Source organism: Tachypleus tridentatus, chromosome 10 (genome assembly GCF_004210375.1).
Source record: "Tachypleus tridentatus isolate NWPU-2018 chromosome 10, ASM421037v1, whole genome shotgun sequence".
NCBI lineage: Eukaryota > Metazoa > Arthropoda > Merostomata > Xiphosura > Limulidae > Tachypleus > Tachypleus tridentatus.
Genome location: NC_134834.1, coordinates 71,660,894 through 71,677,684, shown reverse-complemented (window position 1 = coordinate 71,677,684; position 16,791 = coordinate 71,660,894).

The window sequence follows — 16,791 nt, the reverse complement described above, 5'->3', positions numbered from 1 at the left end:
CGAAATGTCGCCACATTTTCTTGTCGAATTAATTGTTGCACAGTTTACTTTCATGTATTTCAAAAATATAACCCTCGTGTAGCTTTGCGCGAAATTTAAAACAAACAGACATATTTTTCAACGCATGGCCCAGAAAAAAAAAAAACACACACACCAAAAAAAACTTCTATTCGTTAGTAGGATAGATGGTATTTCAAAGTTGTAGCATTCTTTAAGTTGAATGACAACGACCTGTCTGTTTGTTTTGAATTTTGCACAAAGCTACGCGAGGGTTATCTACATTAGTCGTCCATAACCTAGTAGCGTAAGACTAGAGGGAACGCAGTCAGTCATAACTACCAACCGCCAACTCTTAGGCTACTCTTTTACTAATGAATAGTGAAACTCACTGAAACATTATAATGCCCTCACGGCATATTTGATAGAACAGGAATTCGAGCCCGTGACCCCTAGATTGCGAGTCGAGCTCCTTAATCACTTGGCATCTAGAGGGCAAGACTAATCACTGTAGATAAACCTGACGTTAAGTAGCAAAAGTTGAATTAAAAACCCTCTGACGCACCAAACATGCTCGCTCTTTCAGCCGTGGGCGCGTTATAAAGTTACGGTCAATCCCACTATTCGTTGGTAAAAGAATAGCCCAAGAGTTGGCGGTGGGTGGTGATGACTAGCTGCCTTCCCTTTAGTCTTACACTGCTAAATTAGGTACGGCTAGCGCAGATAGCCCTTAAGTTGCTTTGCGCGAAATTCAGAAAAATAAACAAACAAACCCTCTGACACAAGATCACAAGTGAGTTGGCTGACGGGAAGTCGTTTTAAAGGGAAAAACCCAGTTGAACAATTCACGAGTCAGTGAGAGACTATCTTCCGGTTCCAGAAAGCAAGTATCCTTATTATTTTTTGTTTGTGATAAATATTTTTTTCCTGTAGTAGTATATATCGTATCAGTCTCTTTATTTCTATACTTAAACTCAGTCAGTTTAGTTACTATGGACTAACTGTAGGTCTCTGGTACGACTATCGTAACGATCATTCATTTCTCTAGCTGACCTACCTAATACTCTATGTAGGAATCAGTGTAGTTTGTGAATTTCAAACTTAGTTACCATAAGATGTATCTTCAGGTTTCCATTAATCTAATACTTCACCAAATTTGACACAAAAGTAGATATTTTCGTATAAAATCTGAAAGGTTTATTTACTTTTAAGCACAAATCTACACAGGGGGCTATCTGTGCTCTGCCCACAGCGGGTATAGCAACCAGATTTTTAGCATTATATGCCTTCAGACTTACCGTTGAGCCTCCGAAGGATAAGATCTGTGGAATAGAAAACAAGTACAGATACTTCACCCCTACCAACGAGAAGAAAATATTTTATGTATTTTTGTCTAAAATGTAATTTTCTGTTGATAACACAGTAGTTCAACAGTAATTCTAATGATTCTATAATCATACCTTGACTAAAACTAGAGAATTAATAGACTCATGAATTAAAGACATCTAGGACCAACTTTAGCTATCATGCGATGTGTCTTTAGGTTACGCAACATGTTGGTTCAGCATGACCAGGTGGTTAAGGCGCTCGACTTGTAATCCGAAGGTCACGGGTTCGAATCCCCGTCACACCAAACATGCTTGTCCTTTCAGTGGTGAGGGCGTTTTAATGTGATGATCAATCCCATTATTCGTTGATAAAAGAGTAGCCCGAAAGTTGGCAACTGGTGGGTGGTGATGACTAGCTCTCTTCCCTTTAGCCTTACACCGCTAAATTAGGGACAACTAGACCAGATAGCCCTCATGTAGTTTTGCGCGAATTTCAAAAACAATCAAAACATGTTTGAGAAAATGCATTAATTAAATGATGTTTAATTATGTTTCGACTAATTAACACTTTTACATTTAATACTTTACGTACAATACTTTCATGTCATAAGAACTATTTCACTTTCACCTCATTCAAACATGACTCACAGTGGTTACAAATAATTCTATGTGAAAAAGTTTATTTAAACTAAGTTTATTAATCCTTAAATTGTATTAGGAAATTGCTATTAGCAAGGAAACATTTCTATCTAGATAAATTTCTAATTATATTGAAGACAAATAACTGCTGTAAGTAACAGTAGGTTTAACAATGTATGCTGATTGTATAGTGTACATGTTTTAAGAATGACCATGATAATTTATTACAAATATATGTTGACATTTTCTTTGCATGTTGGTACATTAAAACTAAGTTCGTACCCCGAGAAAATGATATAAGAAGTTACAGCTCTACCCCTCGTATCCACAGTATAGTTGGTCGAGCACGAACCAATGGTTAGCGTACGTGATTGTTGGAACCATGTGTGCGTTATAAGAGTAAAGGTTAAAAGCCACTATTTGATTACACTATCCAACAACTTGGCAGAAAGGTAGTGTTAACTAATTGCTTCCCTCTAGTTTATAACTCGACAACTTATTAGTATACATTAGAATGTAAGTGAAATAATAATTTAATAAGGGTTCAAATAGAGTATATACAATCAATGTATATATACACATGTTTGATTTATTTTTAATTTGTTATTAAATTTGAAACCAGTTAAAATTAAATCTGGCTTTCTTATCAAAACTATGGATTTCCGTAGGTTCACGACCTGCATTTGACTGTACTATTAAATGTATGGGTCATTACAGCCATATTTCAACGGTAAAAACGTGCATTGAGGGAAAAGTGATTCTTTTTTTTTTTTTTATCAAATTTACTTCAACAAAAATGCTAATTTATTTATTGAAAATACAACAGAGAGCGCCACTCGTATATCGTTCTGAGAGCTAAGTCAAACACAAAAATATATTTATTACATACACGTTTCTTCAAAGATTTTTTTCTAAAACTATAGCTTTAGCTTATTTTTAAAATTAACTAACTAACGGTTATTACCTTTACTTTTATTGTAAGCTCTTAGACTTAGCACTGAGCCAATAGGGGGAGGGGTTAAAATGATTTTGTAATATTATTTTGAATGTGTTTGTGTTCCTAGAGCAAAGCCACATCAGACTATCTGCTGAGCCCACCGAGGGGAATCGAACCCCTGATTTTAGCGTTGTAAATTTGGAGACACACCGTTGTACTAGCGGGGGGCAATTATTTTGAAATTAAATGATAAAAAAACAAAAAAAACATCTAAGTAGGGTGAAAGAAAGATATCGTTCACGACACAAAAAATGACAGATTTTAATGTTATATTAGGCCTGATATATTAGATCTGAATACTAGAAAATCAATAATATTACCCTTAGATCTAAATTTCTCTTTAATTGTCTGTCTATGCACAGGAAGTTCAATGGAGTAAATGTTTGTTTTGAATTTTGCGCAAAGCTACTCGAGGGCTATCTGCGTTAGCCGTTCCTAATTTAGCAGCGTAAGACTAGAGGGAAGGGAGCTACTCATTACCACCCCCACCGCTCACTGTTGGGTTAATCTTTTACCAATGAATAGTGGGATGGATCGTAACATTATAACGCCCCCACGGCTGAAAGGGCGAGCATGTTTGGTGGGAGCGGGATTCGAACCCATGACCCTCGGATTAAGAATCGAAAGCCTTAACAAGCTTGGCCATGCCGGGCCTCGGAATAAGTACATTCATTTCGAATACTTTAAAATTCAAGAAATTTTGCTAAAAACAGAGTATAAATACACCGATAACAAAATGAGGAAAACCAAGGAACTTCGTGTTAATTGGAGCTTATCTTTATCATGGAAATATTCTGTGGATTGTTTAAAAATAAATAATTTTTATTCGGTGTAGTTTTACTTGTATAGATATAAATCTGGACAATTTCGAGTTTTAAAATCAAATAAATGTGTCTGCATAAAAAAGCTTAATTTTAAGCTAAAGGTTTATGAGCTTTTACCGCAGAAATGTACTTTGATGACTTTGTTTGAAACTACATTTCTTACCTGGTTTTACCATTGGTTTCTGTTGTGATTATTTTGTGAATTAGAATGTTTCATATCACACGGGGCCCAAGTGGGTTAAGGCGTGCGACTCGTAATCTGAGGGTCGCGGATTCGCATCCCCGTCGCGCCAAACATGCTCGCTCTTTTAGCCGTGGGGGCGTTATAATGTGACTGTCAATCCCACTATTCGTTGGTAAAAGAGTAGCCCAAGAGTTCGCGGTTGGTGGTGATGACTAGCTGCCTTCCCTCTAGTCTTACACTGCTAAATTAGGGACGGCTAGTGCAGATAGCCCTCGTGTATCTTTGAGCGAAATTCAAAACAAACAAATCATATCATACGTTTTAACTGTTTCACATGTGGATGAAAAATAAGGTGAGTTAATTTTTAAATAAGGCAATATGAGTGAAGAAAGCGAAGTTTAAAAAATTATTTATTGGCACGTAATTTCAGCATAAAAACAAAAAGCAAAGATAATGTGACTAAAAATGCAAAACACTTTATAAACCAGGGAACTTAATTAAAAACAATCACATCAAATATGTCTTTTTAATATTAAAGGTCACGCGCGAGTATTGAATTAACAACTCGGTAATCTTTGTAACGAAATCGTGAAAGCCAAGAAATGGCTTGAGAAAATTTTGATGACAAATAAGAGGTCGCAAACAATATTTGCATAGCAAGTCTGTTAGGCTTGCATAAAGCTACATAATACGATATATGGCTTGTTTTCGCCACGTGAAATGAATTCCTAATTTTAACTGCAGAAGACTCAAATTTCGTACAATTAATCTACTAAGGAAGCAGCAAAATAGGAAATAATGATTAATATTAATTATTCCAGATTACTTGGTAAACGTAATCTTTATTTTTATTACACTATCAATCCCAGAAATATAAACACAAAGAGAAATGTGGTTAATTTTACTTCTTTAAAGCAACCATCAAAAGAAAGGATGAATTGGTTTTTCCACTTCACTTCAGATCTTTCCTCATATTTTAAGATACTTTTAACCGATGTAATGATCGCACTACTTAAAACTCTCTCAAATTAAGTATAGACAATTTTTTAAGACCCGTGATTTAATAAAGACCACGATATGGATATTATTTGTAGTGTTATGAATCCATTCATTGTTTTTACTGATGTTAACTACCCCCCTAGTGGCACAGCGGCATGTCTGCGGATTACAGCGTTAAAAACTTGGTTTCGATACTTGTGGTGGGCAGAGCACAAATAGTTCATTGTGTAGCGTAGTGCTTGACTTTAAAACAAACAAACACATTTCATGTTAAAAATAACAAGTGTATTTCATTATAGCATCATCTTTTGTATATCATGTAAATTATTTTCTGACTATTTCATCACAAATATCCCTTGTTTATCCATTAATCTAGTTTCTTCATCACAACTGTAGTATATTAATTCGCCTGAAGCCATCCTGCTTTTCTATTGTTTCTTCTTCTTCGATACACTTTTCAATAGACCACCTTTCCTTCATTTCTCGGTGGATTAACTTTAAACTTGATAAAATTACAGCTTGGCCCAACAAGTCCAGACACTTAAGTTTTGTTTTTTTTATTTAGTCCTTTCAAGGTGGGTCCGGCATGGCCAAGCGTGTTAAGGAGTGCAACTCGTAATCTGAGGGTCGCGGGTTCGCATCCCCGTCGCGCCAAACATGCTCGCTCTTTCAGCCGTGGAGGCGTTATAATGTTCGGTCAATCCCACTGTTCGTTGGTAAAAGAGTAGCCCAAGAGTTGGCGGTGGGTGGTGATGACGAGCTGCCTTCCCTCTAGTCTTACACTGCTAAATTAGGGACGGCTAGCACAGATAGCCCTCGAGTAGCTTTGTGCGAAATTCAAAACAAACAAACCTTTCAAGGTTTCCATGGGGTCAAAAGTAAAGAACAAAGAAGGTATATTTTGGGTTCATATGTAGTCACATTTACAGCAATTAAGATGAAAATTTGCACAAATATAATTTTTCATGCATCCAACACACTGACATACAAAGAAACGTAGATTTTCGTATTTTAAGACTTTTTGAAGAGGTTTGGTCAGTTTCTTGGTTGTATTTTAATCAGCTTATATGGAATATGGCGCAAAGATTGACAAACAAAAACGGTGGACTTGCCCATTTTGTAGTCATTATAAGGGGGTCAATATGCTACAAGAAAACATACGTTTTTGCCAACTAATTCGCTGTATTTCGACTAATATACATAAAGTTTTGTACAGAGGTACATTTTTGTAAGTTCCATACATACAAAATTTTGGAATACGCTCACTTTTGGTTATTTTAGAGACGTCAAAAATTTAAAAAACACATAATTTTAAGCATTTTGGTCAATTACTTTGCCATATTTCGAGACATTTATGTGTGATTTAGTAAAGACACTCTTTGCAGCTCCCAAACAATGATGTAGATAGTTTTCATTTTTATGTGTTTTTTACGATTTTTCTGATGTCAAAATTGGTCTCATGACATTCGCCTACGAATATTGGCTTTGTTATTTCAATATAATTTTCTTCACAGCGTTAAAGTACTTAACCTAACTAGTAGTATTAACTCTCCTTAATTGGTAAAGTAGTCACTATTCGAAAATATTATTTCGAATGTATTGTAATTACACTAGATGGCCAAAACTATACGACACTCGACCATATATGCTTGTTGAATATCTCATTCCAAAACCATGGCCATTAATATGGAGTTGGTCCTCCTTTTCTGCTACAACAGCCTCCACTCTTCTAGAAAGGCTTTTCACTAGATTTTGGAACAAGGATGTGGGGATTCGCTCCTATTTAGCCACAAGAACATTAGTGAGGTCGGGTAGTGATGTCGGGCGAGAAGGCTTGGCTCACAGTCGGCGTTCCAATTCATCCCAAAAGTGTTCGATGGGGTTGAAGTCAGGGCTCTGTGCACGCCAGTCAAGTTCTTCAACACCAACCTCGGTAAAACATTTCTTTATGGATCTCGCTTTGTGCTCGAGAGCACAAGCTCTCTGTTCTAGAGAACAGCTGTTTCATGCTGAAACAAAAAAAGACCTTCCCCAAAATGTTGCTACAAAGTTGGAAGCACACAATTCTCTAGAACGTCATTGTATTTTGTAGCATTAAGATTTACCTTCACTAGAACTAAAGATCCTAGTTGAAACCATAAAAAACAGCCCCAGACCATTATTTCTCCTCCATAAAACTTTACAGTTGGCACTATACATTCAAACAGGTAGCGTTGTCCTGGCATCCGCAAGACCCAGATTCGTTCGTCAGACTGCCAGATAGTGAAACGTGATTTATCATTCTAGAGAATGCGTTTCCATTGCTCCAGAGTCAAATGACAGTGTATTTTACACCATTCCAGCCGACGCTTGGCATTGCGCATGGTGATTTTAGGCTTATGTGTGACTACTCGGCCATGGAAACCCATTTCATGAAGCTTTCAACGAAGAGTTCTTGTGCTGATGTTGCTTCCAGAGGCAGCTTGTAACTCGGTAGTGAGTGTTGCAACTGTAGACTGACGATTTTTACGCGCTTCTGCACTCGGCGGTCCCGTTCTGTGAGCTTGTGGGACTTACCGCTTCGTGGCTGAGTTGTTCTAGCTCCTAGACGATTCCACTTTGCACTTACAGTTGACCAGGGCAGCTCTAGCGGGGCAGAAATTTGATGAACTGACTTGTTGGAAAGGTGGCATCCTATGACAGTGCCACGTTCAAAGTCACGGAGCTCTTCAGTATGACCCATTCTCCTGCCAATGTTTGTCTATGAATATTGCATGGTTGTATGCTTGATTTTATGCACCTGTTAGCAATGGGTGTAGCTGGAATAACCGAACGTAATAATTAGAAGGGGTGTCCTCATACTTCTAGCCATGTAGTGTATGTTTATGAGAAAAATTAACAAACATAATATTATTTCAATTAAACTGTTCAGACCATGAAAATATTAAGTTGTCGATAATCTCTTCTTTAAAATTGAAGTTAAAATATTCTTAATGTTTTTATAAAACCAGACATTCTTTTACGGATTTAAAATTTTTGAATAGGCTAGTTCAGATGTTGTATTACTTTCATTAAGAATTTTAAAAGTAAATAACAGTGCGAAAGTTTAGTATACAGATGTAATCGTATACATGTAAACATAAAACTACGTGGCATAATTATAGTAGCAGTAAGACAAAACCCAAGAGTAAAAATCATAAATAAAATGACAAAAGGAACATATCCTTCTCTGGCGGAATGACTACTGATGACGTCATGAGAAAATTCTAGTCAGAAACTCGAGAAAATTTCGCCTCCAAAGTATTGAAGTGAAGAATATCACGTGATAAGTTCGCTTTCAAAGTGCTGTAATGAACAATAAATAACACATGGTACATGTAGGAAGACCTTAAAGGCCCAGCAATTATTGAACAGTTTTTATAATGGTGGTGCAAAATCCATTCACAAAAACTTTAAAGCTTGTACATAGTGAATACTATGTATTCGGTTGATAATGTTGTGCTAAATCATGTTTTAAAAAAACAGCAGGTGTACAACATCTCCATTCTTCAAGTCAGGAGATTTCAGAGACATATATATATATATATGGCTTCACCCTTGTAACTGGCTGACTCTTTATAGGATAACGTTGGCAATTGTTTAAAACGTCTGTCACACGTTTATCCTTCAGCTTGTATCGGGTGAAGACTTTATTTCAACATCTGGGCCCCCCGCTAGGACAGCGGTATGTCTCCGGATTTACAACGCTACAATCAGGGGTTCGATTCCCCTCGGTGGGCTGAGCAGATAGCCTTTGTGGCTTTGCTAAAAGAAAAAACACAAACACATTTCAACATGTGATATGTTCACGTTTTAACACTAATCCACGTAGAATAACTAAACTGTGACTCAAGATACATCAAATAATGACAGAGAATTAATAAAACGTGAAACAATTTAATTGTACACACATTGCGCGAAATTCAAACAAACCAAATCAATACATATAAAATAGATATTTTTCATTCAATAAATTCGGTAGAAGTATAATGTTGAGTTTAAATTAATCAAACGTATTAGGAACACAGTATAGTAATTGTATAGTAGTCAATTAAGTTTGATGAGCATCGTATGAAACAAAACGCAACTATTCACTTGTAGTTCTACTCGAACTCAAGAGCTTACAATCAGCAAAAGCAAATACTACAAGTGTTAGTTACGATTACAAGTTCAATTAGTAGATGTACTGTCACAAAATAAAAACCACACGGTGTATAATTCTGTAACAGGTTATAGTAGGTAGGCAAAATTTAAAGCTATCCAAAATCGTATAAAATAGTTTATTCATCACATACACAGTGCAGTTTTACTTTAAATAAAAGAAGTTGACGGCAAGTAAAGAAAAATTAAACTAAAAATAAATCACAAGAAATGAAATAAAATTACAACTTTATACGTTAAAGAGATAAAAATAATATTGTCTATAACACAGTGAGGAGGACCTTTCATCCTTGTGAGCTCACTACAGTTCCTATCTTGTCTACGTTTGTACGTTTTTATGTGTTATAACAAATATATTTTGAATAATCTTGAAAGAACCTCAAAGTTGTTTTGTTTCTAGAAAGTTCGGGCTTCCCTGATTGGTATCCGGGCCGGCATGGTCAGGTGGTTAAGGCACTCCACTCTTAATTCGAGTATCGCGGGTTCGAATCCCAGTCACACCAAACGTGCTCGCATTTTAAGCCGTGGAGGCGTTATAATGTTACGGTCAATGCCATTATTCGTTGGTAAAAGAGTAGCCCAAGAGTTGGCGGTGGGTGGTGATGACTAGCTGCCTTCCCTCTAGTCTTAAACTCCTAAATTAGGGACGGCTAGCGCAGATAGCTCTCGAGTAGCTTTGCCCGAAATTCAAAACAAACCAAACTCTTCTCTCCCGCAACATAGCCCATATTTCTGTTCTTGCAACTGACCTGGCCTTGCATTGGTTGCGCCATCTACTGAAAGTTTGTGGAGCTAGCTAAATTGAATTCATTTTGCTGTTAGTCTGGAAGTTTTAGATAGAGATTAAATGTTTTCGAGTGAAAGACATCAAAACTTCAGCAGCAAAGTTCTGATGATGAACCATGTTATAAAATCTACGTCCAAAGTGATGCTGTTTGCTTGATATCGACCTAGTAAGTTTAAGGAAGTATTGTTTGTTTATTTTCATGGTCTTGTGGTCCACTTTCAAGTAACTCTACATATTCTTCCATGAATATGTTCTCTTTGTAACATTCCGTCACTCACCTCTGCTGCTTTGATTTAGGTGCTTCTTTTGAAGGCAGTACCACTACTTTCTTCTTGGTCGTGTTGTAGTGCTAGAGGGTGGTGAACTTAGCTGTCCTCCTTATCTCTTGGACCAGAATATACAATGCGCAACTTTTAATTACTTTAAGAAAACCCTTTTGGGATATTTTCGATAATCCTGTAAAAATACTTATGCAAGTAGATCTCTCGCTTGTCTTCTTGTCATTACTTTTGTCATAGTACAGCAATTTTTGAACCTGAACTAGATGTTCACACAGAACTCATTAAGCCTCATGAATACTGTCGCAGTTTTTATTTTTAATTTTGCGCAAAGCTACACGAGGGCTATCTGCTCTAGTCGCCCCTAACTTAGCATTGTAAGGCTAGAGAAAATGCAGCTAGTCATCACCACCACCATCAACTCTTGGGATACTATTTTACCAACTAATAGTGAAATTGACTGTCACATTATAACGCCTCGCGGCTGAAAGGGCGAGCATGTTTGTTGTGACGGGGCATTCAAACGAGTCAAGCGCCCTAACTACCTGACCGTGCCAGTAGCTATAACTGCTACGTTATATTAAGTTTCTATTAACATTAGAACAAAAAGTAACTAATCACAGGAAGCCATACTTTTCAAACCTTTGAATATACTTTTCACATAACCCTTTATCTAGATTTACATGATTTGTAGGAACCATAAATTAAAATGTTTTTTTAATATGTGTATACAGGAATATATGAGAACAGAACAAGATTATGATAAAGGAATGTTGAAGTTTTATTCAGAACGAAGAAGACGAAATAAATTTACATTAAGTACGTAGATGAATTCGATAACAGCTTTCTTAGCAGTAGAAATCTACAGTGAAAAACTAGTCGTAAAACAACCCAACCTTACTGATCATTTTCAGTCTTGAAATGTAAGCTTCATATTTTAAAAATTCATTGCAAAAAAAAGCTAATATCAAAATAACTTGTGGATGTTGTATGTTTACCATGTCATAGCAATTGCATTATATTTTTATTGTGATCCAAAGAAAACAAGATTAAAATGTAGCATTTATATTTCTTAAAATAAACTGGTTACATACTCTCACTACATGTAGTGTTTTCTAACATCTTGCGACTATCCCTACAAACTTAGTTAAGGCTAATGTTATCAAACTAAAGTAGAACTTAACGTTTGCAAAGAAACTATCTTTCCAGAAGGGAAACGTTTTTATACCTGATGTTTCAACTCCTGAGAAGTGTTTTTTGTTAAGAATGGTATCATATCCCCAACTGTACAATACAAACACGAATAATATAACAACGTGCAGGCCCGGCATGGCCAAGTGTGTTAAGGCGTTCGACTCGTGATCCGAGGGTCGCGGGTTCGAATCCCGGTCGCACGAAATATGCTCGCCCTCCCAACCGTGGGGGTGTTATAATGTGACGGTCAACCACACTATTCGGTGGTAAAAGAGTAGCCCAAGAGTTGGCGGTGGGTGGTGATGACTAGCTGCCTTCCCTCTAGTCTTACACTGTTAAATTAGGAACGGCTAATGCAGATAGCGCTCGAATAGCTTTGCGCGAATTTCAAACAACAACTTGTATTTCTTAAATTACATAATTCTACCTTACCTTTAATATCAGTGAAGCATGTTGTTGAACAATCTATGAGAATATATATTTTAGTTCTCAATACAGTAAAGTTTTACATAGAAATAGCTAAATTAAACGTCACAACTGTTCCTTCATTAACAAACAAAAGCAAACAGTGTATTATCATCCCACAACCACATGGTTCCCCACTAGTACAGCGGTATGTCTACGGATTTACCACGCTAAAATCAGGGGTTCGATTCCCCTCTGTGGGCTCAGTAGATAGCCCGATGTGGCTTTGCAATAAGAAAACACACACACACAACCACATGTCATCATCTGACAAGTTACCTTAAAGGTTTAAGATTAGTCGTTGAGCCGCGTAAATATCTAATACTCTGAATAAATCGTTTCTAACTTCTCCTTCAATAAAATGACCAAATAACGATAACTGGTGATAGAAGAAGAGGGCAGCTTTTTTCTCTATCTAACGCAGAAATATTCTTTACATTATTTTATAGTACCAAACGATCAAACCCTTATTTCTGAACAATGATTCTACAGCAGATTTGTATGAGACTTTTTACCCCTACCCTCGACCCCCGCTAGTACAGCGGTCTGTCTACGGATTTACAACGTTAAAATCAGGGTTTCGGTGGGCTCAGCAGATAGCCAGGTTGTGGCCTTTCTATGAGAAAACACACACACCCTCTTTTTGTAACAACTTTCTATCAGCTTACTGATACCTTAACTACAGGAATTACACTCTGATACACAAGTAGACCAAAGGCACAAAAGTTCATTTGCATGTCAAAACCGCGTTGTCGAATCTTTCACCTTTTAGCTTGTAAGTCTTCGCCAACTTCAGATTCTTGTTTAATACGTTACTAAGATACCAAGAAGGGTGACATTCGCATAGTCGAGCCAGTGACCTTTTTCTTTGTGAAAAGGTTTTTGTTTCTAATTATAGTCATCACTTTACGGATGATGGTTTTTGTTGTTATTGGTTTGAAATATGGTTTTGGAGTTGGTTGCTTTCCTACGAATACTGACGTAGGAATTTAAACTTCCAATAATTAAACTGTTTCGTCAGTTTAATTTTGTTTTGTTTAATTGTTTGTGTGTTTGTTTGTAGTTAAGCGCAAAGCTACACAACGGGTTCTTTGCACTCTGCTCACCAGGGATATCGAAACCCGGTTTCTAGCGTTGTAAGTCCACGGACATACCGCTATGTCGCTAGGAGCATAACGTATAATAATCCATTTGTATGAACACCTTTCAACAATCAACTAAGTTTTATAGTTGTTTTATAAAAGCAGTCACTGTGGTTTCATTTTGTATAAGGGGCAGATGGTTGTCTGTCACTTTACCGTAATATTAGAAGTGTTAACACGGCAGTTGTAAAGTGTAAACAAACTAGCATCATGTAAACCTCTGTAGAAGTAAGCAACAGATGAAATAAATGACTTGTTAACATTTCTGGTAGCTTCAGATAGCAAAGAACATCTTTAAAATGTACAAAAATTCGTGCCTTAGGCTTTAATCAGAAACATCAGGCATCGTTAATGACTTCTTCTGCATCTTTTGTTTTAACTTGATATCTGTATTATAGAATGGATAACATTAGTTCTTTAGAGCCACCGTTACAAAAAATAAAAAGAGAGAGAAAATAGCACACAGGAAAAATGAAACATTAATGACAAAAGAGACACCTACCGCAAGAAGATCACATTTAGTGCCATTACATCAAGATATAGACTTTTATTAGTAAAAGGAATAACTCCTTTGTGTTCTCTGTGAATTTTGTTATCAAATACTTTCAGAAAAGTGCATTTGTTTGTTTTTGAATTTCGCGCAAAGATATACGAGGGCTATTTGTGCTAGCAGTCCCAAATTTGGCAGTGTAAGAATAGAAGGACGGCAGCTAATCATTATCACCCACCGCCAACTCTTGGGCCAGATAAGCTCGAATGGCCAAGCGTGTTAAGGCGTGCGACTCGTAATCTGAGGGTCGCGGCTTCGCATCCCCGTCGCGCCAAACATGCTCGCCCTTTCAGCCGTGGGGGCGTTATAATATTACGGTCAATCCCACTATTCGTTGGTAAAAGAGTAGCCCAAGAGTTGGCGGTGGGTGGTGATGACTAGCTGCCTTCCCTCTAGTCTTACACTGCTAAATTAGGGACGGCTAGCATAGATAGCCCTCGAGTCGCTTTGTGTGAAATTCCAAAAACAAACAAACAAACATAAGCTCGAAAACACAATTATTAGTAGTTGAGCTCCCATTGAGAGATGAAGTGAATAAAAATGTGTGAACACTGGTCCTTTGGGAGTTAAGCCCAAAGAAAATTATAAATATCATTCACTTCGAGTTAAGACTAATGAGCTCTTTTAAATTATTGATATTAAGTATTTTAGCTTCTTCATGGATGATACCATTTTTATTGTTGGTTTATAACTAATACGACAACATGTTAAACAGTAGTTGCTATTACCTGTTAAAATATAGGATAAAAATTAGTTATTAAAATTAACTATACATTTTTAACGTTCTTGTTTATAAAGATTAAAATACATTGTTTCATTGGATAGGTACCTCGCTGTTAACAACATATTTGACAGTAACGATGAAGTATGTACAAATTTCTATTATAGGAAAAGAAAGATCTTTTATATTCGGTAATCGAATAAACCAACTCTTCTATATAATAATAAATTATTTATTACTTGGAATATTGTTTTGACTGTTAACTCAATTTCAGGCTGCGTTCAGAAATTTGTTCAAACGGTATCTTGTTCTAAAGAGACATAACTTTATCTTAAAGTCACTTTTGCTAAGAACGCTACAAGTGACAAAGCTATCGTTGTTCCTAATCCTATAAAAATATTCTTGGGACCTAAAAATCAGTCTTTTACTTTTGTCACTTCTAAACTGCTCATGAAGTGTCCGTCTTTGAAGCTACAAAAATGATACTAATCTCTGCTTCTATATGTCACCTATAAAGTATAATTAATTTTTATAGACTAGATAATCAATTTATAAGACGAATTACGTCCCTAAAATTAAACGTTTTTGAATTACTACGCTCATACAAATCCACTGCTCTATCGATGCTCCTACACTTACAGATAATGTTAGATATAAAAACCTCTTCTACATTATTTATTGCTCATCACTTTACACATAATATAGTTGTAAAATGTAGAACGTTTCTGAAAGAAACAAACGAAACGAAAATGTTAAACATAAAAGGACACTCAAAAGTAAAAGTACAAAACTTATCTTAAATAATCATAATTGAGAAAACAAACTTTTTTTTATATTTAGATGCAAAAACGGCTCAGTTGGGTTGAGAAAATATTTTACATAGAAGAGCGAACAACGTTTCGACCTTCTTCGGTCATCGTCAGGTTCACAAAGAAAGAGGTAACTGACCGGAAGCTGACCACATGTTTGAAAGGGGTTGTGTAACTGTGTGTCGAAATGTAGAGGGCGGTATTAGATGTTTGAATATATAATTTTATTTATTTTATTATATTAATATAGGTATAAAGGTATTAGATGTTTGAATATATAATTTTATTTATTTTATTATATTAATATAGGTATAAAGGTATTAGATGTTTGAATATATAATTTTATTTACTTTATATTAATATAGGTATAAAGGCGTTCCTTTATAGAAATTGATAGAAGCCTTGATAGAAATAGATGACAACTACGAGCGCTATGTACACGAAAAAAATCAAAAATTGGAAAGCTTTATTTCCTTAGCTACAAATGCATAATCACTATCATTATTAACATAAAAATACGAACATGATAACGTGATATTGAAGCCTTCTGTAATATGAATTACATTAATTTTCCACTTTTCAACTTTACCAAGAAAAAACTTACAGGATTAGCTACAGTGTTTGTTAGAACAAACAAAGTGGTAAATTTCATTTTAATGAAAACGATTTTCAGAGAAATAAGGCTACAGCATTGGTGCAAAATCAAACGAAAGTTCGAGACCTAAGTTATATAGATAAGACGCTTACTTCCTTATAATGTCCAAAACGCTAAATTAAGTTTAGCTGGAACACATAATAGCTTCGTCTTCCTCTTCAAAATATAAAGGTGTGCATACGCCATCAAACTACGTCAGATTAATTTCATCCAGTATAAAGTTCAAGTAAGTAGCAGCTTGTATAAATGACCTAGAACAACTGATGAGAATTGACATTATATAAATCTGCAGTGCTCCCCTGGTCATGCTATGGATGCTCGAAATTATTTGATACTAAAGTCAAATAATTAGGTAACTTATAGTAACTTAGATAATCAAGACAGTCTGTTTATTACAATTCATTTAATATACTTCATCAAGTGTGCTTCAATACAACAAACTTCCTATTATAGGGCAGCTAGGTAAATTCAGCTTTTCTAAATTAGGCCTGTGTAAGTTCTACAAAGTATCATATTATTGTCACAAAGAACGTTTACTAAGTGCAACTGATGTATATTTTTGTTAGGCCTATGTCAATCTTTTCATAATACAAAGAATAACGCCTTTGTCTTCTATGTGAGATCTATAATAAAATATTTTCAGTTAAGTGCATGTATCATGTGGCTTTGCTAAGTCGATATGCCGTGTGACATAGTGCAACATATCAAAAACATGCTGTAATCTTTAACAATATATTTTACACATGGCAGATGCCATATTTCTATATGGGTTTTGTATTCGTAATTAAATTTTATAACAATCTATATCATTGATTATAGTGAGATGAGACATAGTAGATTGATAGATATGTAGATAAATGGATACATAGATCGGAAGATAGATGGATATTTAGATATCTCTTACCATCAAGGTAATACGTTCAGAAGATAAACAGATTAAAATAAACTCTAAAAAAGGATACAAGAGAACGAGTTTAATGACAGTGTGTGTGTGTGTTTGTTAAAGAGGCAATATTAGAACAGATAGTAAATTTTAGTAAAGG